The sequence below is a fragment of the Dasypus novemcinctus genome, chromosome 19, assembly GCF_030445035.2.
Source record: "Dasypus novemcinctus isolate mDasNov1 chromosome 19, mDasNov1.1.hap2, whole genome shotgun sequence".
Classification (NCBI taxonomy): domain Eukaryota; kingdom Metazoa; phylum Chordata; class Mammalia; order Cingulata; family Dasypodidae; genus Dasypus; species Dasypus novemcinctus.
In genome coordinates this window covers 10,809,911-10,835,810 of record NC_080691.1, presented here as the reverse complement: position 1 = coordinate 10,835,810, position 25,900 = coordinate 10,809,911, and the positions used below count along the sequence as shown (strand labels likewise).

Sequence of the window (25,900 nt, the reverse complement as noted above, 5' to 3'; positions counted from 1 at the left end):
GCTGGAATACTCACAATGTGCCACAAGAGGTGTGAGCCCAGAGGCCCTGAGAGCTCCACTGATGGGGATAATTTGTCCCTCACTGTTTTCATCCCACAAACGGATCAGCAGGGAGCACCTGCCAATGAAAATGGTGGCTCTCAAAGCTTCTTCCTGTTTCTTATCTGGTCTGTCCCATCTCTGAGAGAAGTATTTCATGGCATAGACAACTTTTCTTTTTCTATGCTTTTCTCTGCCTGTCACATGGCCATGTGCAGCAGGTTTATCTGTGCAATTGAAAGTTCACTGTTGGACCATGACAGGACTGTATTTTCCACTTTTACCAAAGCAGACAGTTTTTGATACTCAGAGATTCCATTTCAGCTACTTAACTAGGGAGCAAATTGCTGTCTACATACTATATTTTTGCCAAGTCTAAAACTCTCTTACATTTTAAACGTTTAGCAAATCATTAAAAAATATATTAGTAGTAATGTCTTTTAAACACGATGGTATTATAACACATCTCTTTCCCAAAATCTTCAGTCAGCACTGGGTTGCTTTATCTGCATTGGTTTCCTAATACACTGTAATTTAAGTGCTATTATCTTCAGGGGTGGCCTGCTTAGTTGCACTTAAAAATATTACTGATGTATTGCCTGATCTTTCAAAACAGTTTAAGAAGGGTCAAAGTCAAATTATGCGGTGTGACATGAAATAAATTAATATATACCTCAATGCATTTATTAAAATAAATTATTTGTTTTCACATCAGTGGGACATAGATCATCGTTAGTGACAGCCCAATGCATGTAAAGGACTATTTAAGGTTACAGAGCATCAGAATTGCTTTTCCAATCCTGTATACTTAGGATATAGGAATTACAATTCTGCACGTACAATTTTTAAGCACATTGATCATTCTTGATGTTTGGTTTCATTTTGGTGGATTTTGTTCAGTAATGGTTTGATGACACCCTTAGACATTTATGTCTCATCATAGATGAAATGGTGATGTCTGTCCAGCCAAACCTTCTGTCCAAATGGCCGATCGTGGTTGCAGAGGGGGAAGGGCAAGGGCCCTTGATTAAGTTAGAACTTACGATCAGTGAACCTTGTCAGAAGACCAAGAGGAAGAGTGTTCTTGCTGTGGGTAAAGGACATGTCAAGGTCAAATTTGAACCAAGTGTGGGTGAGCACCAAGGAGGCACCAAAGACATCGAGGGCACAGATCAGGAGTATAAAGGCCATCTCAGTAACTTCATAGAGCGAGAAGGAAGCCAGGAGAGGGCAGTTCAGGAGTGGTTCCAACATGGCGTATCTGTTGGCCAAGGGGAAGGTGCCAACAAAAGCACAACGCCGCGGTCTCCCATGGAGGGAAAGAAGAAGAAGCTACTCAAGAGCGGTGGTCCAGATGCCTTCACGAGCTTCCCCACGTGCAGGAAGTTACCTGACTCCAACAGTCCTGGTGACCTGATGGTGACCTCCAGGGGGCTAACTGACCTGGAGATCGGCATGTACGCCCTGCTCTGCATCTTCTGCCCGGCCATTCTGGTCTTCTTGATCAACTGCGTGGCATTTGCTTGGAAGTACAGGCACAAAAGGTTTGCCTTGAGAGAGCAGGGCAACATCCCCCACTCCCACGACTGGGTCTGGCTGGGGAACGAGGTGGAGCTTCTGGAGAACCCTGTTGACATCACACTCCCATCGGAGAAGTGCACGACCATGATAGACAGGGGGCTGCAGCTCAGGGAGAGGAACTTCCTTCTCAACGGCAGCCCCCAGAAGACTTTCCACAGCCAGCTCCTCAGACCTCCTGACTGTGTCTACGAGAAGGAAATGAAGACTGACCCAATAAACCCTTCGGGCCCCAAGAGGAAGATAGTCAAGTTTACTTCCTACACCACCATTCTCCCAGAGGACGGCGGCCCGTACACCAACTCCATCCTGTTCGACAGCGATGACAGCATTAAGTGGGTCTGCCAGGACATGGGGCTGGGGGACACCCAGGACTTCAGAGACTACATGGAAAGGCTGCAGGAGCAGATGTGAGCGACTATCTTATGTTCGTATTCACCTTTATGCCTTCTGTTTTTTGAATGGTGGAGTGGTGAGTCTGACGAGCAATAGGGGATGATTTGACACAGCTTCGTTGGTGGAGGGCTGGTGGGATCCTCTCTAAGCAAGTAGCAGAGGCCTGGAGGCTGAAAGCAGCTGGTTATAAGCCAGGACGTGCCCTGACACAGCCACACGCAGCTACTGCTCAGGTCCTAGGACATCAGTTTGTGTACGGCGTGGTACTAGCGCAGTGCTAATAAATTCAGTTGTTAAAGACTTTATTAGTCATCTTGTGACAAACAGCTGGTTGGTATTAAAAAGGATTTGCTTGTTGATTTTTCTATTTCTAGACATTTGTCAGGCTCAAGGAACATTTCTTGCTCTTGGCCTGAGCTTAGACATACATGGACAATAAATAAATACAGCTGTCCTTACTTGTTAGAAGCACTGGACATGGCTTTTATACACAGCCACATCAACACCTATTTTGTTGTTCTTGTAATTTTATGTTTTTGCTCATTGGTCTGTTTGTTTTTATGGTTTTGTTTTTGCCTTTGGTTTTATTTTTTGTTTTTTGCTTCTGTTAGTCTTTTGGACACAAATCAAAGGATACTTTTTTCAAAAGATAAGTTTGATTTACAGAGAATTTTATTCGTTGGGATTTGCCATGTCATAGCACCTAAGGGGCATCCATATTGGATTTCAGCTTTTTCTACTTTTCCGTACTTCACTGTTTAGTAGCAGTAACTAAGAAGCTTATCCCTGCTTCCTCTTGTCTTTGTTTTCCCATTGAAGTCATTTATATCAGCAAGGCATAAGGAATTTTACTTAAAAATATTTATATTCATTGAGAAAAGGACATTTTCTACATGGAGTTTGCAAAGATTGGGGACTATTCCTGAATCAAGATAGGTTTATTTTTATCTGATAGTTGGAAATTTATAGGAAAATGTAGAAGCACATTTCTCAAGGGGAAATGAGTCTCAAAGTAGCTATATTTATATGGGTATTTTATGAACATATTTTAATAAGTAGACTGAAATTTAAATAGCACCGATAGGCACTGAACAAAGAATTGCGCAGGAAACCGTTGCAGATTAAACCTGTCATTTTACAAAACGAAAAATAAAAGTGATGTTTCAACTTAACAATATGGAAATCCATCCTCTCAACCATTAGGAAAATATGGGTATCCATGGATTCCAACAACATTACAACTTTCACAGGTCACATGCTGAGAGGGGAAAACAATGGGCACTCTCAAAAAAAGTCGTAAAAATAAATGACTGCTCTAAAGCTCAAGAGGCAGTTGCCAAGAAAAACATAGGGCTTGGAAGAATGAATGTGTCAAGAGAGAAAGAAGTCACCCAGGCCCTGCATTTTTAAAAAACGGAGATTGTTGTTGAAAGAATAGTATAAAAAGGTATTTTTAAAAGCAAGATTTCCAAAATAAGATGAGAGAAGATTTTTTATTAAGATGGAATGGCTGCCAAAGCCAGTTACTGAGCTCCTCCGTTCGACAAAGGAAATCTGCACTGCTTTCCAAAGCGTCTGCTGGGAGGTAGCCCCTAAAGGAATACTGTACCAGCAGATAAGTCCTCCTGGTAACATGGTGACAATTATTCAAGTTAGGCTTATGCTCGCTAAAAGCCATTTTCCATTTTCTCTCCATTTGTATCCTCAACATTTAGCCCAGGCCTAACAGGAATTTATTTCTTAAACCCAGGGCCGAAATTGAATTAGGGGATGAGTCTCTCTCGGGTACACAGCAGTCTGCTTCCCTCCGTTAGCCTAGACTGCGTGTGTGCGGGGGTGTGTGCATTTTGATGGGGAAGCAGAGGAAATTTCCTTAGTGACGAGCAGACCTTAGCGCCTGATGTGTTGTCGGAAGCAAGCGCAGCAGCGGTCCGTGCAGTGCTGTTTTCCCAGCGGAGCTGTGAGCTGCACGGCTGCTGCTGCTGGCTTCCTGAAGGCAGCATGATTGACAGGTTCTTGGGCCAAGAATGACACAGGTCACTGCGGTCCCCTTTGTGTGCTCGGTGCAAAATAACACACAAAGCTTAGACTTGGAGGCCTTTTGTCAAGTGCAACCTTCATGAACATGTACTTTAAAGTTTTAATTTGGTGTATGGTGAGAAAATAAGCATTAATGACTTGCAGCTCTTCTTACAGGTGGCATGAATATGCATCAGACTAATGGAAAGTCACTGAACTTTCAGCTGCTCTAATTGTTTCCTAATAATTGGGCAGCTTGTTTGCCAACTGGCTGATTTTAAACAAACAAGGACTGCGCCCTGTAGTTTCTAAATGGAAGTGGAGAAAATAATCAACGGCATATAAATGATAAAATCTAGAAATTCAGTTCCCTGGAGGTCACACCTTATTTTCCTGAATCATCAAGGTTTTGTTTTGCTTGTTTTTGTTTTAAGACTGAGCTGCATTTAGATGAATGGGCCAATTTTTTGAAAGACAGAAAGTACTAAAATTCACACAAAGAGCAATAGATCATCTAAATAGGCCTACGTCTATTCAAGAAATTGAATCAACAGAACCCTTCCAAAACAGGAAACTTCAGGCCCAGACAATTTCACTGGGAACTCAAACAATTAAGGAAAAAATGATATGACATCTCTATAGTCTCTTTCTTCCAGAAAATAGAAGAAAAGGGAAGAATTCTTAATTCATTCTGTGAGTCCAGTATCATGCTAATACAAAAAATATAGAATTGGTTCATCCCAATATCTTTTATGAACATGGTTTAAAAAGTCCTTAACAAAATATTAACAAATCAAATCCAAGAATTTATAAACATAATACACCACAGCCAAGCAGTAATATTCCATGTAAGCAAGGCTGCTTCAACATTTGAAAAACCAATGAATGTAATTCGCTATATCCATAAGCTAAAGAAGGAAAAATCAAATGAACTTATCAATTGATACAGAAAAGGTACTTGACAAATCTAATACCCATTAAGGAAATTACAAAATTTCTCAGTAAAGTGAGAATAGAGGGGAACTTCCTCAACTTGACAAAGAACATCAACAAAACCCTAGAGTTAACATCACACTGAGTGATGAAAAACTGGACGCTTTCCCCCTAAAGCAAGGAGGTCCCCTTACTGACCCTATTCCACATTGTTCTTTAAGTCCTAAGAGTGCAATAAGCAAAGGAAAGGCAATAAAATGCATGCGGATCAGAAGGAAGAAATATAACTCCTTTGTTCAAAGCTGTCATAACTGTCTCTATGGAAAATCCCAAAGAATCAACATTAAACATTACTAAAACCTTATAGAATTAATAAGTGATTATAGCATGATTGTTTTCCATATACCAGCAATGAACAATTGGATTTTGAAATTAACAAACACAATACCATTTATAGTAGCACCAAAAAATCTAAATACTTAGTTATAAATCAAGCAAGTGTATAGGATCTATGTATGGAAATCTAAAAGATTCTGGTGAAAGAACTCAAACATGGATTGAACAAGGATTGGAAGACTCAACTTTGTCAAGATGTAAGCTCTTTCCAATTAGATGAACAGATTCAATGCAATCCCAATCGAGATCCCAGAAAGGTATTTTGTGGATATCATCAAAATGATTTCAAAATTTATATGGAAATGCAAAATACACAGAATAGTCTATACAATGCTGAAGATAAAGAAAATATTTGGAGGACTTCCTTGAAGATATACTATAAAACTATATGTGATCTGGACAACATAGTATATAGACTATGGAATTGAATAGAGAGCCCAGAAATACACTCATAGAATTATAATCAACAGATCTTTGACAAAAGAATAAAGTAATTCAATAGAGAAAGGATAGTCTTTGCAATAAATGGTGCTAGAACTGCACATTCAAATGCCCCCCCCCCCCAAAAAAAGCATAGACACATCTCTTATACCTTTCACAAAAACTAACTCAAAGTGGATCATAGAATTGAGTACTAAACACAATTCTCTAAAACTTCTGGAAAAAAAAAAAAAAACAACAGGAGAAAATCTCTGTGACCTTGGATTTTCTAATGAGTTTTTAGATAGGACATCAAAAGTACATCCATCAAAGAAAAATTAATATATTTTATTAAAATTTAAAATCTCTGCTCTGCAAAATACACTGTTAAAAGACTTAAAAGATAAGCCTTGGACTGGGATAAAATGTATGCAAATCACATATCTTATAAAGAACTTTTATCCCAAATAGCCAAGAACAGTTAAATCTGAACAATAAGAGAGCCCAATTAAAAAATGAGCAAAACATATAAACAAAATCCTCATCAAAGAAGATATACAGATGGAAAATAAGCATATGAAATATGCTTATCATCATTTGTCATCAGGGAGCTGTAAACAAAAATAAGATATAACACTCCTGTGAGAATGGCTAAAGTCCAAAAACATGACAGTACAAAATTCTAGCAAGGATTCAGAGTATGGGAACCCTCCTGCATCTGGTGGGAATGCAAAATGATGCAACTACTTTGAAAGACAGCTTGACAGTCTAACAAAAAAAAACATAGTCTTACTGCATGCTCAAAAAGTAACACTCTTAGGTATTTACTCAATTGACTGGAAAACTATTGTTTATATGAAAACCTGAATGCAAATGTTTACATTAGCTTTGTGTATAATCACCAAAAACTAGAAGTAACCAAGATGTCATTGATACAACGGAATACTAATCAGTGATAAAAAGAAATGAACTGGGAGGCGACTGTGGCTCAATCAGTTGGGCTCCTGTTTACCATGTGGGAGGCCCTGGGTTCATGTCCTGGGGTCTCCTTGTGAAGGCAGACTTGCCCACATGCTGCAGAGTGCCACCCGGCCTGCAGGCGCCAAATACTGTCCTTGACCCACAAGCACCATGAAGAGCCGACTCAGCAAGGTGATGCAACAAAATAAAAGGGAGACAAGCAAAAACACAAAACAGTGTGCAGCAAATGGACACAAAGAACAGATAGCAAGCAAGCCACAGGAGGGAGGGGAAATAAAAATAAATAAATACAGACACAGAAGAATGCATAGCAAACGGACACAGAGAGCAGACAGCATGGAAAAAGCCACGAAGGGGTAGGAGAGGATAAAAAAAAAAGAAATGAATTATCAAGCCACAAAAAGACATGCAAAAACCTTAACTGTGCATTGTTGAGGGAAATAAGCCAATACGAGAAGGCTTATTGTATGGTTCCTCTTATATGACATTCTGGAAAACAAAACTATGGAAACAGTAAAATGATCAGTAGTTGCAGAGGTACAGAGGAGAGAAGGAGAGGATGAATAAAAGAAACACGGATTTTAAAAACAGTAAAAATATTGAGTAAGATACTATATAATAGCACAGTTGTTGAAACCCAGAGAACCTAAAGCACAAAGAATGAACCTTTATGTATGAAAATTTCAAAATGTCGAGCAGGTTGGAGCAGCCCAGGAAGGAACACAGACTATGACAAGATAATCTAATTGTATTACAAACGTACCATCGACCAATCTGAAGGTGGTGGGGAAAAAGGTGCTGACCTAAGTAACTTTGACAATGACCTAAGAGTTTTCTCAACAAATAAAATTCAATAATAAGTAGATAGATAGATAGATAGATAGATAGATAGATAGATAGATAGATAGATAGATAATGAACTAAGAAACTAAAGGCAAGAGCTGCTGCACATGCCTTCTGTATCCTATCTGATAAAGTTGCTTCCTGCAGGAGCATGGCTTAGCAATCCTGATACTACCTCGTATGTATTCTGGAATGGAACAATTAAGTAAATGGTGGGAGCCGGCTTTCTCACTTTGGAGGTGAGCGCTTACACATAAGCAAGGAGGGGGAGCTAGCATGATGCACGTGGAAATGGATTAGCGCAGGAGACTTGAGTGTGGACTCAAGCTTAGTTTAATAAAGATTGCATGACATATTATTTGGTTCTGCCAGCTGAGAGGGCCTAGGAAATAACCCTCCAGGAGCATCAAATGCCCCGAGCACCCTCATCTTGGTTTCTAAGACCAATCTCCAATGACATGAACCAGGCGTCCTTGGAGAAATGGCTGAGTCCAGGACTGGAGCAGTAAATATAGAAGGAGAGCCTGGCAAACCTTGTAGTGCTAGAAAGTAAGGACGTGCTCAGCGCGCACACACACACATGCACACACACTGTTGGGAGCATGTCAAAAAAGAACGGGGACCAAAAGAGAGAGCTCCCAATGGCCAAAGCGGGAACAGTTTGAGCAGCAAAGTAAATAAAGCACAACTGGTTTGTGATCCAAAGTTAGAATAAATATCCAAGAGCTCAGACTGAGGCAGATACATGATTGCCAAATAATGTGTGTAATACTTCCCCCTCCAGGAGATGGAGCAGAGCCCCACCTTCCTTAGGTGTGAGAACAAAGTAACTTCCTTTCTAAGAGGAGAGGATGGCAAGGGGGAAAAAGAGTAACTTTACAGTGGAGAACGCTGACACACCTCAGCCAGGCAATCAAGGGTACATGCTTGAGAAGATGTGATGAAAATGGTGCTTCATCTCTGTCTCGTCTTCCTCCCAATAACCCAGAATCCCAGTCTTCGTCATGAGAAAAAAACAATAGAAAAACTCCAAAAGGGAGGCATCCTACAAAGTACCTGGGAAATGAGGAGCCCTCACAGCATCCAGACTTTGAGAGATTAATAAATCCAACGTACGATCCTACTTTTCCAGCAGCCCCAAATGAGGAAAATCAAATCCTATCTTTTCATCCGGAGAGTTGGGTGCCTCGTTACATAAGCTGACGTCATACGTTCAAACTTTTAAAAGATCCTTTAGGCACAACGACACTGCACCTTTCAACAACTTCTCTTTCATTCTTTGTGGTAATCTGGGTCAAAGTTCTTTGCAGCAACCCCAGAATGGTGATAACCGAAAGAGGGCAAATGGCTCTCGCTTTCCAGTCAGACACCAAACTACTCTGAAAGCAGTGAGGCAGTCGGCTGCCTTTTTGTTCTTTCGTGTTACTGGCATATTGTGTGTGTGTGTGTGTGTGGAGGGGGGTGGCGGGGGTGCCAGAGAACTGATCCCACAGAAGACACAGAGCTCTAGAGACATTGGAACAACAACATCAACAACTCAAGGCATCTAGGATTCTTCTTGGATCGCTGAAGATTGCTGGAAATGCTTCAGTTGTAAGACTGGTGGGTGTGCTATTTACCAAAGTCTTCATGGCCTCTACTGGCCATCTGTCCATGTCACAGAACTGCCAGCATCATCGTTGCCATTTTGATAAATGCTCTCAGTATGGAAATGGACAACTCTTTGGCAATCCAGAATTTGAATAGCTTGCCAACCAAGCTTTCTCCAGGCCCCACAGGCGTCCTATAATAAATGGACATGCACTATACAAATTGTGTTTGAGAAGCTAATTTGTGGGGCTGCATACTTCCATGCATTTAAAAAGCTGGCAGAAAATGGGCCGAAGTGCCAATTTGCAAATCTACCCTCTCCATCCACATGATTTCCAAGCCCTCTAGATGACTGTTTCTCACTAACAGCCTCTTCTGTTCTTCCTGTGGAAAGCAGACCCCGTGGAAAGCAGGGGGCCTGAGTCACAGACTCCAGCAGCTTCTCTCCACATGGCCAAATGCATGTATACAATACAGCAAGTGTAGTTTCCAAGAGAGAAGGAAAATGGCATTTAGAAAATGACATTCAAGATACAATGAACACCTTTTATTGGAGCTTTTTGTGCAAAGGGCAAATGCTGCACTTCAGGGTTTTGGGTATTCAAATTGTTAGTACAGTTTCTACAAGTTGTGGTGGTTTAGTTGATATTTGCTTTTTAGAATTTTTTTTAATAGAGGAAAGTTCAGAGAATAGAGCTTGGGCGTCAGTGTTTTTGTAGGTATCTGACTCGAGACACTTGCACACTTGCTTTCCAAAAGGGAAATAATGATCCAAGGACTTTAGAGTCCTTTAGAAAGCAATAATGCAGTCAGTTCTCACTACTGCGGAATTGGCATGTTCTATGAGGTGCCTTCAAAATGTCTTTGTCTTTGTTACTCTCAGTCACTTTTTCAGGTGAAATGTTAAAAACATTATTTTGGAGTGTGAGGGTGTCTCTTCTGGTTCTCCAAAGGTGGAGAGAACAAAAGCCTCCTCATCCTTCTACACTGCCCACAGAACACAGCACTGCAAACAGTGAGATGGCTATTGCTTCTTAACCCCCTGTACATGGAATTCTGTCTGTTTCTTTAGATTATTTACATCATTTTTTACATGCAGCATTTCCTTTGCTTTCTCTGGACAAAGAGAATATGAAAAACTAGGGAGGGGGCAAGTGACAGCTGTGCATGTGTCATTGTTAAGGTTGGAACTGAAATAATTCACTACTTCCTTTTGGGATGGGTCATAGGTCCAAATGGTGTAGTAAGAGAATAAAGGAAATGAAGGAAAACAGGAGAAAATCTTTGCTATCTTGGGTTTAGAAATGGTTCTTAATTGTGACAGAAAATCACTAACAATAAAAGCAAAGAAAAGGATTGGGCTTCATAAAAATTAACAACTTCTGCTGATTAAATATATAATTACAAAAACAAATTGGTGAACCTCATTTGGGGGAAAATATTTGCCATCCATATACCTGACAAACTTTTACCCAGATTATGTAAAGAACTTTCATAATTCAAGAATAAAAGAAAAGTAACAATTTATAAATGGGCAAAAGACTTGAAAAGACTCTTCCTAAGGAAAGATGTGTGACTGGCCAACACAATAAAAAACACTTATCGTTTGTCAGCAAAGAAACTCGTCAATGAAATACAACTGCATATCTACCAGAATAGCTAAAATTAAATCTGACCACATCAAATGTTAGTGAAAATATGGAGCAACTAGAACTCTCATAAAATGCAGGTGAATATTATGTGGCATCTTCTTTTAAAGTAAGACACTTATCCTATGACTCAGCAATTTCACCTGTTAAGTATTTACCCCAAATAAATTATACAGATAGACAGATGGATAGATACAGATATGGACATATCAATGAACATATACAAGGATATTGATAGAGGCTTCATTTCTGAAAAATAAAAAGAAAGATTTTAAATATCAGCCATGATATGAATGGATTCATAAATAAATTGTGGTTTAACCATACAATAGAATACCATTTAGCAATAAAACGTACGATCTACTAATATGTGCAGCAACACAATGGCTCTCAAAAGACATTCTATGAGCAAAGAATCCAGACAGAAAAAGATTGTTTTCCTCTGCCAGCACGGGGAGGTCTTGGGTGGAAGGGGTGAGAGAAGGCTGCCTGGGGGATGGAAATACTTCTCCTGATGGGGATATGGGTTACTCAGATGTATGTATTCTCCAGCAATCAATCTATCATAAAATTTATGATGTGTTTAATTCTCTGTACGTACATTATACTTGAGTTATAATTTACCTTGAACAAGCTATGCCTCAGTTATACTCAGCATCACGGGGAAACCTTGACCTTTCAAAAAAGAAAAATAAATACTTTAGTAATGTCCCTTATTTTCCTGCCCTTGTTTTTGTGCCCACACCAGGAGGAAGCCTGGGGTGGGGGGAGCTTTAGCTGGCATTTTCAGGCAGGATCAGGCTTCTGGAGCAGCGGGAGGAAGGGCTAAAATGAAGGGAAGAAGGAGCGGCAGGCAGCTGCTTGGGTTTCTGGGATCCCCTACTGGGGAGTGGCCCTACTGCAGTGCCCTGAGGCACCCTGCGCAGAGAAATGCCATGGGCGTGGATGGCCATGGACTTCTGTTTTCTTCCTTTCTTTCCTTTCTTTCCTTTCTTTCCTTTCTTGAGGTACCAGGGTTGGGGATTGAACCTGGGGCCTCATACGTGGGAAGCCGGTGCTCAACCCCTAAGCCTTGTCAGCTCCCCTGAGTTGGTTTTTCCGTTTGTTTGCTGTTCATTTTTTTATCCCCCGCCTTGCAGCTTTTTGTGTGCTGTCTGCTCTCCATGTCCAGCCGCTGTGTGTTCTTCTGTCTGTATTTTATTTTCATTTATTTCCCCTCCCCCCCTTGCAGCTTGCTTGCTGTCTGCTCTCTGTGTCCATTCGCTGTGCGCTCTTCTGCATTTTTATTGTCTCCCTTTTTTGTTGCATCACTTTGCTGAGTCGGGTCTCCGCGGCGCTTGTGGGCCGGGCGGCATTCCACAGCGCCCGGTCCAGCAGCTCTCCACAGCATGCAGGCGAGCCTGCCTTCACAAGGAGGCCCCAGGGCCTCCCATATGGTAGACAGGAGCCCAACTGATTGAGCCACAGCCACGTCCCTGCTGTTTGTTTTTAGGAGGCGTCGGAAACTGAACCCAGGACCTCCCTTGTGGGAAGTAGGCACTCAACTACTCAAGCCACCTCTGCTCCATTTTTTTTTTTTTGAGGTACCTCCGTTTTCTGTGGAGTCAGGAAGCATCTCCAAGGGCAAGTGGTCTCGTGCTTCTTCCTAGATTGCTGGACAGAGTTTCACTTTCTCCGTGTGGAATGCTGGAGAATGTCTAGGCAGCACCCAGCCCGGTCTGGCCTCCTCCTCTGCTCCCACCAGCAGTCTGTCCTGGCCTCCAGGTGCCTGTCTGGGCTGCTCAAGTGCGGGGCACTCTTGCGGTGGCACAGCAGGGACCGGCCACCAGGGAGAGGGGCGGGGCCTCTGGTGCATGGCCCGCTGACCGCTGCAAACCTGGACTCTGGCTGCTGCTTGGGCACGGGGGTGGCTCAAGGCTTGAGACAGCGCCCTGGCCCCTCTGGGTCTCAGATGGAGATGGCCTGAGTGACGCTTGACAGTTTTTATGGAAGGAAACGGACATAATTTAAGTTGGAAAAATACATAGTCAAAGGGCTGTCGGATGAGCGGAAGACCCCTGTAAAATTCTTCACGGGTCACCAACGACAGTCCTGTGAAGGCCTCGAATTGCCGTCAAGAGAGACGAGCTACCTGGACAGCTTAGATAAACTGGGTTTGGCTTTACCTAATAAAAGTCTGAACAGTGTCACCTCTTTACTGAAACATAAAACAGGCCCACACAGAGCAAGTAGAAAGAGAGCCCCTCTCTCCACGCCACTGTTTATGTCTCATATTCAAAGACAGACTGGGTCCCTGGAAGACACAGCCTGCCAATTCTAGGACGATGAAGGCAAAATTAGCTTAAAGGTCCTGCGAGTAGAATGAGCAACAAGTTAATGCAGACCTAAACTATCATTTAGATGACAATGCCAAACTTCAGGAAAATCAAAATTTACTTCCACAATTGAAAGACAGAGAAAAAGAAAGAGCTACCTGAATGGACAGAAGAAATGCTCCAGAGCTCTAATGGATACAGAAGCCAAACCCTAAATGACAGAATCAGGCCAAGCTTCTGATAGGCACCTCACCAGAAATGGCCCCTTTGCCCACTGCCCGGGCAGAAGGTACCACGAAGGTGGAAACGGGGACAAAATACAAAGAGCGGGTCGGAACATGGAGACCACCTTGTCCCTCCAGCAGCAGCCACTTGGGAAAAGCGATGATTGCTGTGAAGGTAAAGGCTTTCAGAGGAAGTGAGCAAATACACCAGAACATGCATGCTACCTGAATTAAGTCTTGTAAAGCCCGCAAAGCCCAAATATGAACAAGAAGCTGTGCATTCACATAATGCACGCTTGAAAGTAAGGTCCAAAACTTCATCAGAAAATCGAAACACTGTTTGAACTTGGTCAAAAACATCCAGGGAAGCAGATGTGGCTCAAGCAATTGGGCTCCCATCGGCCACATGCGAGGTCCAGGGTTCAATTCCCGGGTCCTCCTAGTAAAGGCAAGGTGGCCTGTGCGGGCGAGTTGGCCTGAGTGGAGTGCTGGCCCATGCTGCGAGCTGGCCCAAGAGAAGTGCTGGCCCATGTGAGAATGCTGGTGCAGCAAGGTGCAGCAACAAAAAGAAACACAGAGGAGAGACAATAAGAGGCACCATAGACCAGGGAGCTGAGGTGACACAAGAGATTGAGCATCTCTCTCCCACACTGGAAGGTCCCAGAATCAGTTCCTACTGCAAACTAAAGAGAAGATAAGCAGACATGGAGGAACACACAGTGAACGGACACAGACAGCAGATAATGGAGGAGGGGGGGAGGTTATAAATAAATCTTTAAAAAAAAAAAAGAACCTACGCATTCCCACTGAGTGATGGAGAAGAAATGTTGCACTTCAGAAGAACGCACCAACCAGTGGCAGCCGTAAGCCTCAGGCCATATGGAGTCCTGCTGGGGCGGGGAGGAACCTCCTGCCCAAGATTCCACAAAGGGGAGAAAAGGATGAGGATGCCCCTGCAGCCGGGGCAGCATCGTTTGCACCGAGACCCCGCACCCACGCAAAGGCGAGGCGGCTGCCACCAAGGGAGGGGCGGCAAGCTGAGAAAGCCCCCAAGGAGGCTCAGGTGCCCAGAGCTGCCGAAGCCTCCGGCACTTGAGGAGCAGGGTCCCGGGGGGCTCTATGCTTTCTCTAACCTGTAAACGAAATGCACACCCCTTCCCCAGGTCGCGGTCCACCACTTCAACCTTGCTCACTTCTCTGCTGGGGACGCACGGGCCGTCTTCTGTCCCACTCACTACCCAGCCCGTTTCTTGATGTCGGTCCTTCGATGGAGACTGTTCCTCACCTGGCGGCGGCCCCTGCTCAGGTCCACGCCAGGTCAGATGCCTCCCGCCGCGCAGAGCTTTGCCTGGTCTTCGCCGATGCGGGGGGCCTTCTGTGAGCAACTGGGCTGCTGGTGCCAACTGCCTGCCCTTCCCTGAGCCCCAGCCCTTCTCCACATGAGCTTAAACTTCCTGCAGATTAAGTGGCGTCGGATGTGTCCCTGTACCTTGAATTCCGGTTCAGGCACGCACTCAGGTTGGCCAACGCAGCGGCCTGCGCGGGGCAGTGTGCCGGCTCCAATCTCAGCCTGAGGGGCCCTTGCATTTCCAGCCTCGTGTACCCTACTACCACCCCCCGTGAACCCCCTCAGTGCCGGACGCAACACCCCGGGCTTAACGAGCTGAGTCTGGGATCCAAAACAGGTGGCGCTTTTGTACCTCGGCTTAAGCAGTAAGGAAAATACACAGCAGAAATAATTTAGAGTCAAAAGTGCTCAAATATTCCTTGGTGCTTGAGGGGTGAGCGTTAGGCAGGCTCCCTTCAGGGTCTTTGGCATGGGCAGCTGCTGGCTTCCAGCTCTCACGCCCAAGGAGCTTGAATTAGACTTTGACATCGCCTCCAAATGAGCTGATGCATTTGTACAGGGCAGAAGTGAAAGCGCATGGTCACTTTGAACTTGAGAATTGTGTCTGAACTTTACCCCTGCAGCGCTTTCTCATGACATCTATATGACAGAGGCAGCGATAGATAGATACGTACACACACATGCATGCACATGTGTTGGAATTTTCTTCTGCATAAAACATTTGAGTTATATTGTGGTTTTAGTGTTACAAATGTTAATTTGTTCAATTTATTGTACCATAATGTTCGCAACTCTGCTTTGAGAGTTACTTATTTTTTTTAAACACACCAGGGAACATAAAACATGGAAGTCAGCCTGCCTTTTTGACTCTCTTGCATGCTCCTTCAAGCTAGAAACAGAAGGAGAAAGGGAAGGAGACAGGGAAAAAGGATGGAAGAATCTTTGCCAGGGCTTTGGGAAATATACAAGGTGAAATGTCATCCAAAATTATTTCTACCTTGGCAGGTTTAGAGTTCCAGCATGTCCGGGGGCTGGAGGGAAGGCAAAGCTGCACTCCCCTCTGTACCTGGGGAGGGGGTGGGAGATGGGCTGTGGTCCCCACTTCTGGAGTTTGGAAGTTGTAGGAGTTCCCAGACAGGGAGGTTTGAAACCAAAACGGGGCTCTGGATTTACCGGGAGCAGGACAGGCCACTGGTTTAGAGCAGTCCCTCTATTTCTGAGTGAGAAAGCCCTCACTCCTTCTCCTCAGCCTTGGGTTTCCCAGGGTGTGCTGACTCTGCTCCTTGCATGCAGAAGTCACGAATGCAACAAAACTTTCCCCGGACAAGCAGGTGTGCAGAATAGCATCGCTGAACATCCCAGAATTTGCTTAAGCATGTGAAACTCAGGATTCTTATCCAGATAAAATTGCTCTGTCAAATTGTTAGGCCACCATCCCTCATAAAATCTACCTCTATAAAGCTGAGATTGTTCTCCTTTTTGATTCTGGCAGATAATCGCAGCTGTACAATAGATTTTGTGGCCAGGATTGCACAGGAAGAGAGAAAAAAATTCAGCAGATAGTATTAAAAGGCGTTTCCTTTAAGAGATAACTGATTAAATGGATTGGAAGTAGTTCCCATTATTATCAGGAGAGATGCAGGAGGCATCTTTACTTAATAAACGGCTAAGTTGAAGCTTCAGGGTCGAAGCTGATCCAACAAAATCCCTTTAAATTCTTTTAAAGAGAGAGGGCACTCACTTTCCCTCTTTCCTGTGCACTTAGGAATCCTCGGGTCCCTAGGGAGGGGAGGAGTGATGGCAACAACCTGGAGTAGATCCTTGAGCTTGGCGATTCCACATCCTCCCGGGTGCGCTTCTGTGGCCTCCCTCTGTGTAGGTTTGTTTCTGAGTGTTGGGGAGCAGGGACGAGCTAGAGGGAGTGTTGTTTTTAAGGATAATTTGTCTTGGTTGTCCCCCCTTCTTCCTCTTCTGAGGAAGCCCTCGTGTGGAGGAAGCTGTATACTTTATATTAAATCATCCCCTATTGATTTTTGTTGTAATCTTCACAGACAGGTTCTCACAGGTGAAATTTCCGCTATTGTCCAAGACATAATAAAGGTCAGAGGTGACTTTTTCTGAGTTCCCTGGAGGAGGATTCTGCCTTCGCGGGCACACAGGGGGCCCGTTTCTCCGCCCACCACGCCTGCTGGGGAGAAGTTACAGAACGGCTAATGGGTAGCACTCTTTTTCATTGGGTCTGGGACTGATGTTTTCAGCCAGCACAGTCCTACCGACTTTTGGGGACAAAATTCACTCTTTTGTTACAGGGAATATTTGGTGCAACACGAGTGCTGTGGGCCAGTCAGAAAACGTTTTCTATACTTTTATCATTATTACAACAAATGGCTTTTTTAAAAAAAAATCTTTTAAATATCCTAATTTTGGCAAGAACCCTGCTCTCATGACCTTTTAAAATGAAAACTTGTATTTTCTCCTTTGGGCTGGGAAGAGAATGGTCTGGGTAGCCCCTTTGGCTTTTGGTGAATCTTTCTTCTGTGAGATGCTGAAAGGATGAAGATGTCCTAGAGAGCCAATCAAAGGCCATTTATTCAGAGCGAGGCTTTCTGACGGGCTGCTGGGGAGTTTGGGTAGTCTTCGATTGGTCTGCTATGCCTTGACAAAACACAGACTTTGAGGGCTGGATGGGAATCATGTGGGCTTTGATGTTTCAGCAGGAGTAACGCTGGACCTCGGCTTTAGATTCTAAGTCTTGCATAAGAATTGTCCGAATTATAGCCTAATTCTACTTTGTGCTTGAAGAAAGGAGAATTGTATTATTTTAAAAGACCACATTATTTGAATTGAATCTTCTTTATAGTCCCAATATATTGGGTCTTTTAGCCTTGAAAATAGAAATATCCATCGCATCTATCTATCTATCTAACTATCTATCTATCTATCTATCTTTCTATCTTAGTTGGCCAAAGGGGTGCAAAATACCAGAAATCTGTTGGGGTAGAAGCTTATGGGTTACCAGGCCATAAAGCTTAAGTTACTTCCCTCACCAGAGTCTGTTGCCACGTGTTGGAGCAAGAGGGCTGCCGACGTCTGCCAGGGCTCAGGCTTCCCAGTTCCTCTCTTCCGGGCTCGTTTCTCTCAGGGCTCAGCGCCTCTGCTCTCTCCACAAGGCCAGCTGTAGACTCTCAGGTGACTGGATCTGTCTCTCTCCCCGGGGCTCGATTCTCTCCGGGCTCAGCGCCTCTGCTCCTCTGTGTGCTCACTTCCTGGGCTCCTTCCTTTCCTGTGGCGTGGTTTTCCTGTGAGTTCCTGCCACCAAGGGGGTGGGGACTCAAGGTCCTACTGACGTGGCCCAATCAAAGCCTTAATCATAAATTAATCAAGTAAAAGTGAAACCTCTGAATCCAATACACTCTAATATGTCCCGGAGGGACAGACCAGTTTATAAACATAATCCAATGCCTGTCTTTGGAATTCATAAACAATATCAAACTACCATACTATCTATCATCTATCTATCATCTATTATTTATTCATCTCTATATACTAATCCTCTAGGAGTAATTTGGGGATTTGGGAGAATTAGAAAATCTTGATTCTAGGTGCCATTACATGATCACAAAGCAGGCATTACTCTAAAGGAAGTTCTTTCACTGCAACAAAGTATTTTCTTATCTGTATTTCATAACCTCTCCAGAAAATACTATTACAAAACTACTCTGAAATTAATCTCCTCAAAAAAATAAAGGAGGCGGTGGACTTGGCCCAGTGGTTAGGGTATCCGTCTACCACATGGAAGGTCTGCGGTTCAAACCCCAGGCCTCCTTAACCCGTATGCAGCTGGCCCATGGGCAGTGCTGATGCGTGCAAGGAGTGCCGTGCCACACAGGGGTGTCCCCGTGTAGGGGAGCCCCATGCACAAGGAGTGTGCCCCATAAGGAGAGCCGCCCAGCATGAAGGAAAGTGCAGCCTGCCCAGGAATAGTGCCGCATGCACGGAGAGCTGACACAACAAGATGACACAACAAAAAGAAACACAGATTCCCGTGCCGCTGACAACAGAAGTGGACAAAGAAGAACATGTAGCAAATACACACAGAGAACAGACAACCATGGTGGGGGGGCAGGGAAGGGGAGAGAAATAAATAAATAACTAACTTAAAAAAAAATAAAGTAAAATAGAAAGTGATATATTCCTGCCACCTTTGCTTTCCTGACCTGACTGGCGCAGAGTATATAAAATGCTTCTGAATCAATGACATGGCATAAAAACAACAAACACAGCAACAGAAAAATAACAGCAACAACAACGGTCAGCAGGATAAGCCTATTCACGCGCCGCGAGTGGCTTTACACAGACTTTCGGGTATCGTTCTCACACCTCCTGTGAGATGGTAAACCACTTTATAGTTTCTAAGTTTTACGCCAGGCACAGAAGGAAGCACTTCATGTACCAAGTGGGGCCGGTGCCCAAGGGGAGGTTTGGCCATGCCTGGAGACTTTTTTCGTTGTTACTGGATGGACGCTGCTCCTGGCATCTAGTCTGACCCTAACCCTCACCTCACATGCCCCTGTGAAGGTCACAGAGTGACCCCTCAGAGGCGACAGAGCCACCGAGGGGGAGGAGCCTGCCCCCCCACCCCGACTCAGCTTGGCTCGTCTTGGACTGTGCCTGCAGAGTGAGTCTTCCCAGGGGTAAGCCCTGGAGGTCTTGGGGCTGCTGGCTGCACTCCTTGGCCTCTTCTGACTGACGCAGTTAGTATACCCATTTTCCAGGTGAGGGAAGGCGAGGCTCACGAAGGCACGGCTTGTCCTGTTCACTCCGGCTCTCAGTGGAGCCTCGGAGCTCCACTCTTCCCGTCACCCTAACCCTCATGACTGTCATTGCAGGCCACCCGGGGCCACGCTGTCCTGAACGAGTAGCTCCCTCCCCAGGCCCAGGGGAAGGCTTTGTCTCTGCCGACCGACCCCGCTGAGGCCACATGTGCACCCTGGAGCCCGTGTCTGTGGCCAGGGCAACGCCAAGCGCCAGGGGCTTGGGTGGTCTGGCCTGGCCGTCAGGGAGACCGGGTGTGGGGGTGGACCTCTGTCCGCAATGGCCCAGGCCCCTTTCTTGATGCCAGGGCTGGGGGGATCCACGTGTACCTGTCGGGGATGGGATCGTGCCCCCACAAAAGGCATGTGCAGCCCCACCCTGGCCCCGAGTGTGGACCCATCGTGAGGAGGGTCTTCTGAAGAGGCCACCCTGGTGAAGGTGTGGCCCCACTGGTGGGTCGGCTTTCATCTGGAGGACGGGGTCCCTGACAGGTGGAGGGCAAGGCAGAGGGAGAGAGGAGAAGCAAGCGGGGCGGCCAGAGCTGGAGGTCAGCGGACAGGAAGAGAGGGAGGGCCACCGCCACCGGCACTGCAACGTGGCCGGAAAGCCAAGGAGCCCCAAAGACGGCTGCCAGCCGGAGGGCACCGCGCCTCGAGGACGCCCGCCTTGCAGCCTCAGGAGCCACGCGTGGTGCTCGGGGTAGCTCCAGGAAGGCCAGCGCCACCCAGCCCTTGTGGCCCCTGCTCTGCCCACCTCCCATGTGTGGGGCTGCTCAGGCCACGAAGAACTCTTGGGAGTCACCTCGTGCCCTCCAGCAGCAGGGACCAAGCTTCCCTGAGACCTTCACGCAGCTCAGAGCACGCGGCGCTTGCACACGTTCACACCCAGAGACAAGCTCGGGTGGGCACGTGTCAGGTGCGCCACGAGGGCACCACTGCCCGCACCACGAGGGCACCACTGCCCGCACCACGAGGGCGCCACTGCCCGCCCGCACCCTCGTGTTTGCATCCAAAGGCCCTCCTTCCAGGGCGCTTTTCAGCTCTCGGGGCTGCTGCTCACAATTCTAACGTGTCAAGCCTTGCCTAGGAAAGGACATTAGCTTCCATTTTAGGTGGAGAATGCAAACCCCACACTCTGAACGAGGCAGCGGTGGCCCCGCGCAGCTCCCATCTCCCCAGGAAAAGTGCACACACAGGCTCCGTAAGGGACCATTGCTGTGGCAATTACATTCCCGAGCTGTCCTCAGATAGCTTCTGTTGAGTGGCTTTCTGTAAGGGGAGTTTTCTCATTGGTCAGATCTGACGGATTTAAATTCAAAATTGGCCTTAACCCACAAGGGTAGCTGGGGCGGGTCGGCCAGTACCTGGGTAGCTGGGACTTGATTATTTTATCAAGTTCATTAGATGCTGTTACCTGAAATGATTTCCCAAAGGCTGGGGGCACGCACCATGTGTGAAACTACTGAAATAATACCAAATATCTCCAGACCTTACCGGCTGGGGAGTCATCAAAATGTGGTTTGCAGGGAAGCAGCTCTCCTTCCTGGCCAGTCAGGGGAAATCACTTGCACATTATAATTGTGCTGCAAATGATATGAAATGTTCACTTGTGGCATCCTCCTGGGCAGGGCTGTCACGCACAGTTGTTTGAGTTGATGGCTGAGTAAGGGCACCCAGTAGAGGGACTAAGTGGGGGGTGAAATTTAGCCCTAGACCACGTCACAGATTAAAGATGACCTTGCATTGTTTTCCACTCCACCACCAAGAGATGAGGATCTATTCTGTGTCCTTTGCATGATTAGTTAGCCAATAGACCAAGGTTACAGGGTGAGCAAGTAGTGTAGCCCAAAACGACACCCAAGCCAATCAAATCCAGATGCTGGCTCGTAACCATCTGGCCCTGGCAAAGCTGCATATCAGCCAAAATACACTGCAATGCCCCTTGGAATCACCCCCACACAAAGACACGCAAAAACAGGTAATCAAAGTCGAGGCCTTGCAGATTTAGCTTTTTCTCTTCTAGAAAACGCCATTATCGTCTGCATGAGTGACACCTGACGGTTGCGCACCTGCCTGTGACATTTTCCCAGGCCATGGCAGTGATCAGTACGGGGAAACCTTACAACCATTGACCTGGAAATGTCAGTCACTGGGAAGGGCCAATTATCAGACTATTCCCAGCACCATTTTGGATCCGAAGGAGAGAAACATTTTTGTGTCCCCACACCCTGCCCTCAGGCAAGCAGCGATTTGCAGCTTATTCGTATCTGCATTAAGTAACATCAGCGAGGGCGGCTTCTTAGGCTTTGGTTTGTTTCTTCTTCATTTAACACAGTTAAATAAATGATTCATAAAGAAGAAAGGAAATATTTTTTCAGTCTACAAGGTTTTAAATATGCAAACAATATAATGCCTAGTGCTGCATGTTAAAAAAGCAAAACAGAAAAAGGGGTTCGGTGCACTTTCCTGAGAGTTCTGCAAAGCTTTTAAGAGCCTGCGGGGTCCTGAGAGGGGTTACCCACATTTTGTTCTGTTCCGTACCCCACGTCCGCCTTCCGTTCATCAGAAATGGGGCCTGATGCCACGGCAGACTCTGAGGCCCACGGACTGTCCACCCTGGCAATCTGACAAATATTCTCGAGGTGCCATACTACACTTGGCCTGTTTTAAAAGGTGTCCAGACTCTATCTCAGGTTTGACCTTCAAGAATGGATTGAAAACATCTCCATTTCTGAGCACTGGTGCTTTAAAAAGTAAGGTATGCCTAAAAAACTTGAATTTTCCAGAATTCTGGCCCCAAACGTTTCATTTGTTTTTCTCCTGTGTGGCCAGGAAGAAAAATAAACCCAGAGACGGGGTGCAGTGAGTGGCCGTGGGTCCCAGGGTGCAGCCAGAACGAGGCCTCTGTGAAAGGCCTCCTGAAGCATGAAACCTGATTCATTATTAATCGTTTTCAGGATGATTTCCCTAATGCATCAGTTTAGAACAAGCTTCTTTATCAAAACCCACTGCATTGTATAATTCGCCATCCAATTAAAATTCCCTTTTTTTCCAGAATAATGATACTTTAAAGATGGAGTTTGAGCTTCAGAGATATCCGGCTAATCGGCAGTGTATTCTGTTGAACGGGTGGCATCCTTTGGGGCAAAAGACTCAGATTTCCATGGAAATTATCAGCTGCCGGTTTACACCACCCTGTCTCTCAGGTTGGCGCTCCAGCTGAAACCTGAATTCCACTCTCACTCCTAGCCCTCCATCGGTTCCTGTTCATTGTTCCCTTCCTTCTCTGTTCTTTGAATTTATTCTTCAGCGTCTGGCTTTTAAGAACCACCACACCCAAGAGAAATAGCAGATGACACCGAGTATATGGACTAAGTCAATTGCGCCTCCTTCTTTTGGACGTAAACACATACACACACAGATCATTGCTTCAGGCTTGGGGCAAGGGGGGATTTAGTGACTCATGAAACCAAAACATCCCGGGGAGGCTGGTGAAGCAGGTGCGGCTGCATCCAGGGGCTCAGAAGGACGTGGTTTCTTTATCCACCTCTCCACTTTGTCTTCTTTGGCATTATCCCACTGTTAGAGGCATCTTCCTTGCGGCAGCAGCATGTGCTGCCTGCATCCCTTCACCTCAAAGCCAGGAGAAACAAAGCTCGCTTGTCTTCCCAGGAACTTCCAGGAAGCCCAAGTTTGCTGTAATCGCCAGCTGAGTTACCTGGGGTAGATCCCGGAAGGCCTGAAAAGACCAAGCCCCCTGGGGCCTTTGGCTGATGCACACATCTGGAGCTGGAATTATGCACAGTGCCAAGCAGCTGGGCACTTGTGATGTCCAGTTATCACCGAAGAATGGCACACAGGGACTCTAGCAAGCTGGTATCAGCGGGATGGCCAGAAACTGGACCCAGGGGCCACGCCTGAGACCCAGGCCGAGTGCAGCCTGCGGGTGGTATTTGCAAACAGAGCAGGTAATTAACTACGTTTTAGGACAAGGTGGTGGGGGGAGGTCTGGGGCTCCATAATCCCGTAATTGGGATTTCCCGTCATGTGGTTTAAGAGGACACCCCCCCCCCCACCAGGGTGCCTGACCTGAGCATGGGGTGGATGGGCCTGGGGTCTCTAGACTCAGAGAGCTATGACCTAAGTGAGAGGGACTGAGGCTGGGTGTCCGAATAATAGGACATGATTTGCATGTTTTAAGTACAGTGAATGGGCATCCTAATACCAGCCTCAGAAGAGATATAATTAAAGGAATAACAGAATGAGACACTCGCTTTTCCCAGAGGCATCAGGTAGGCTCCTGGACAGGAGCGAAGGAGTTTGGGCTGGGTGGGTAACTAGTCTCCTCATAGCTGCAAGATGGCTGCTGCAGCTCCAGACAACATGTTCTCACATACCAGAAGGATGGGGAAAAGTCCTCAGAGCACATCTATTTTTTTTTTTTAAATCAGGGAGAGATTTTCCCCCCAGATGTATCCCACAGAAGCCTCCTACACTGGCCAGAACATGACTACCTGTGACAGCAAGGCTGGTTGGAAAATAAATATGTGTGCTCTCAGCCTCAATGTTGAGTAGCGTGGGATTCTTCCTGCAAGAAAAAAAGTAGTTAGGATAGAGTCTCCCACGGCAGCTCAGAGAGAATCAGGGTGGGAGGAGGAAGAGAGAAAGAGAGAAGAAAAGCTTCCAGGGAGATCCTGCCAGTTCACACAGCTTGGCCATCTCATTATATGCTATTATCCTGGATTTTCTTAATGGAATTAGGAAAGAACCTCAGAAGAAAGGTTTGGCTTTTTTAGTTCGTATAATGTCAGTGAATCTTCTATTTCCTGGACTTGGTTTAGGAATGTGGAAGGCACAGAAGTTGCAGCAGGAGCCTCTGCCCCCGAGGAGCTCACGGGCACTGGGGGTTGTCCTAGGTCCATCAGAGAGGAGGGTCCCCGGGGATGGGCGCCGGCTGCATCTGAATGACCGGGAGACGAGACGCCCGCTGGGGCAGATGCAAGCGGGGTCGGCCCAGGATGGGGCGGGAGCAAAGGTGCAGTCACTTATCCCTGGGTAGCCAGGGGTCCAGTTGGATGGGGCGCGAGCATGACCTGGGAGCACTGGGAGGTCAAACTGGGGGTGCATGCTATTAATAGTTCCACAGTACAGAAGGCGGGTGCCAGGCTGCGGAATATGCAGATGAATTCCCAGGCTGAAGATCCTGTGGATGTGACATCTTGGGGGTCACCCTCGGGACAGGTTCCCAGGGCAGCGGTGTGCTCAGATTGCTTTCAGCGACTGCCTAGAAAGCACACCCTCCCGGTGCGAGCCTGAGCATGTGCCTGGGAAGAGCAGGCCTGAGTGCATCACACAAAGCCTGAGCTCCAGGGAAAGAAACTGCCGCTCCTCTTCCTCCTCGCCTCCCTCCCCCCTCCTCCTCCTCGCCTCCCCCCCCCTCCTCCTCCTGGCCTCCCTCCCCCCTCCTCCTCCTCCTGGCCTCCCTCCCCCCTCCTCCTCCTCGCCTCCCCCCCCCTCCTCCTCCTCGCCTCCCTCCCCCCTCCTCCTCCTCCTGGCCTCCCTCCCCCCTCCTCTTCCTCCTGGCCTCCCTCCCCCCTCCTCCTCCTCACCTCCCTCCCCCCTCCTCCTCCTCCTGGCCTCCCTTCCCCCTCCTCCTCCTCCTGGCCTCCCTTCCCCCTCCTCCTCCTCCTCGCCTCCCTCCCCCCTCCTCCTCCTCACCTCCCTCCCCCCTCCTCCTCCTGGCCTCCCTCCCCCCTCCTCCTCCTGGCCTCCCTCCCCCCTCCTCCTCCTCACCTCCCTCCCCCTCCTCCTCCTCGCCTCCCTCCCCCCTCCTCCTCCTCGCCTCCCTCCCCCCTCCCCTCCTCACCTCCCTCCCCACTCCTCCTCCTCCTCGCCTCCCTCCCCCTCCTCCTCCTCCTCGCCTCCCTCCCCCTCCTCCTCCTCCTCGCCTCCCTCCCCCCTCCCCCTCATCCTTGACACTATTGTTGTATCACCTCTGCTCCCATTCCCGTTGTCACTTGGGTTTATGCCTTAGAAATAAAATCCAAATTCTTAGTTTAGAGGCATTTGGGAAGGAGTAAGAAAATAAAAGTTTGGTGCAATTTGCCATCTTTACTAAATGATGATTCACTAGATTTTCTATTAAAAGTGCTTATTTGAATGATTTACTTCTGTGTACACAACATTGTAATGGGTGGCAAACTTCCAGCTTTTATGCTTCTTACTGGCCCATTACAATTATTTTCTATTTGTTGATGACTCGGACATGATATAGCCTCGGTTTTTAGTGCCTTCTAACTGACAATAAATACGTGAGAATTCAGCACTGAGGGTTCATGATGACAAAATCAATTTT

General features: G+C 46.4%; 1 pseudogene; it reads left to right on the top strand.

Moving 5' to 3' along the window:
* Positions 1–931: 931 nt before the first annotated feature.
* Positions 932–2,031, top strand: LOC101440042 (transmembrane protein 132B-like; annotated as a pseudogene).
* Positions 2,032–25,900: the final 23,869 nt, after the last annotated feature.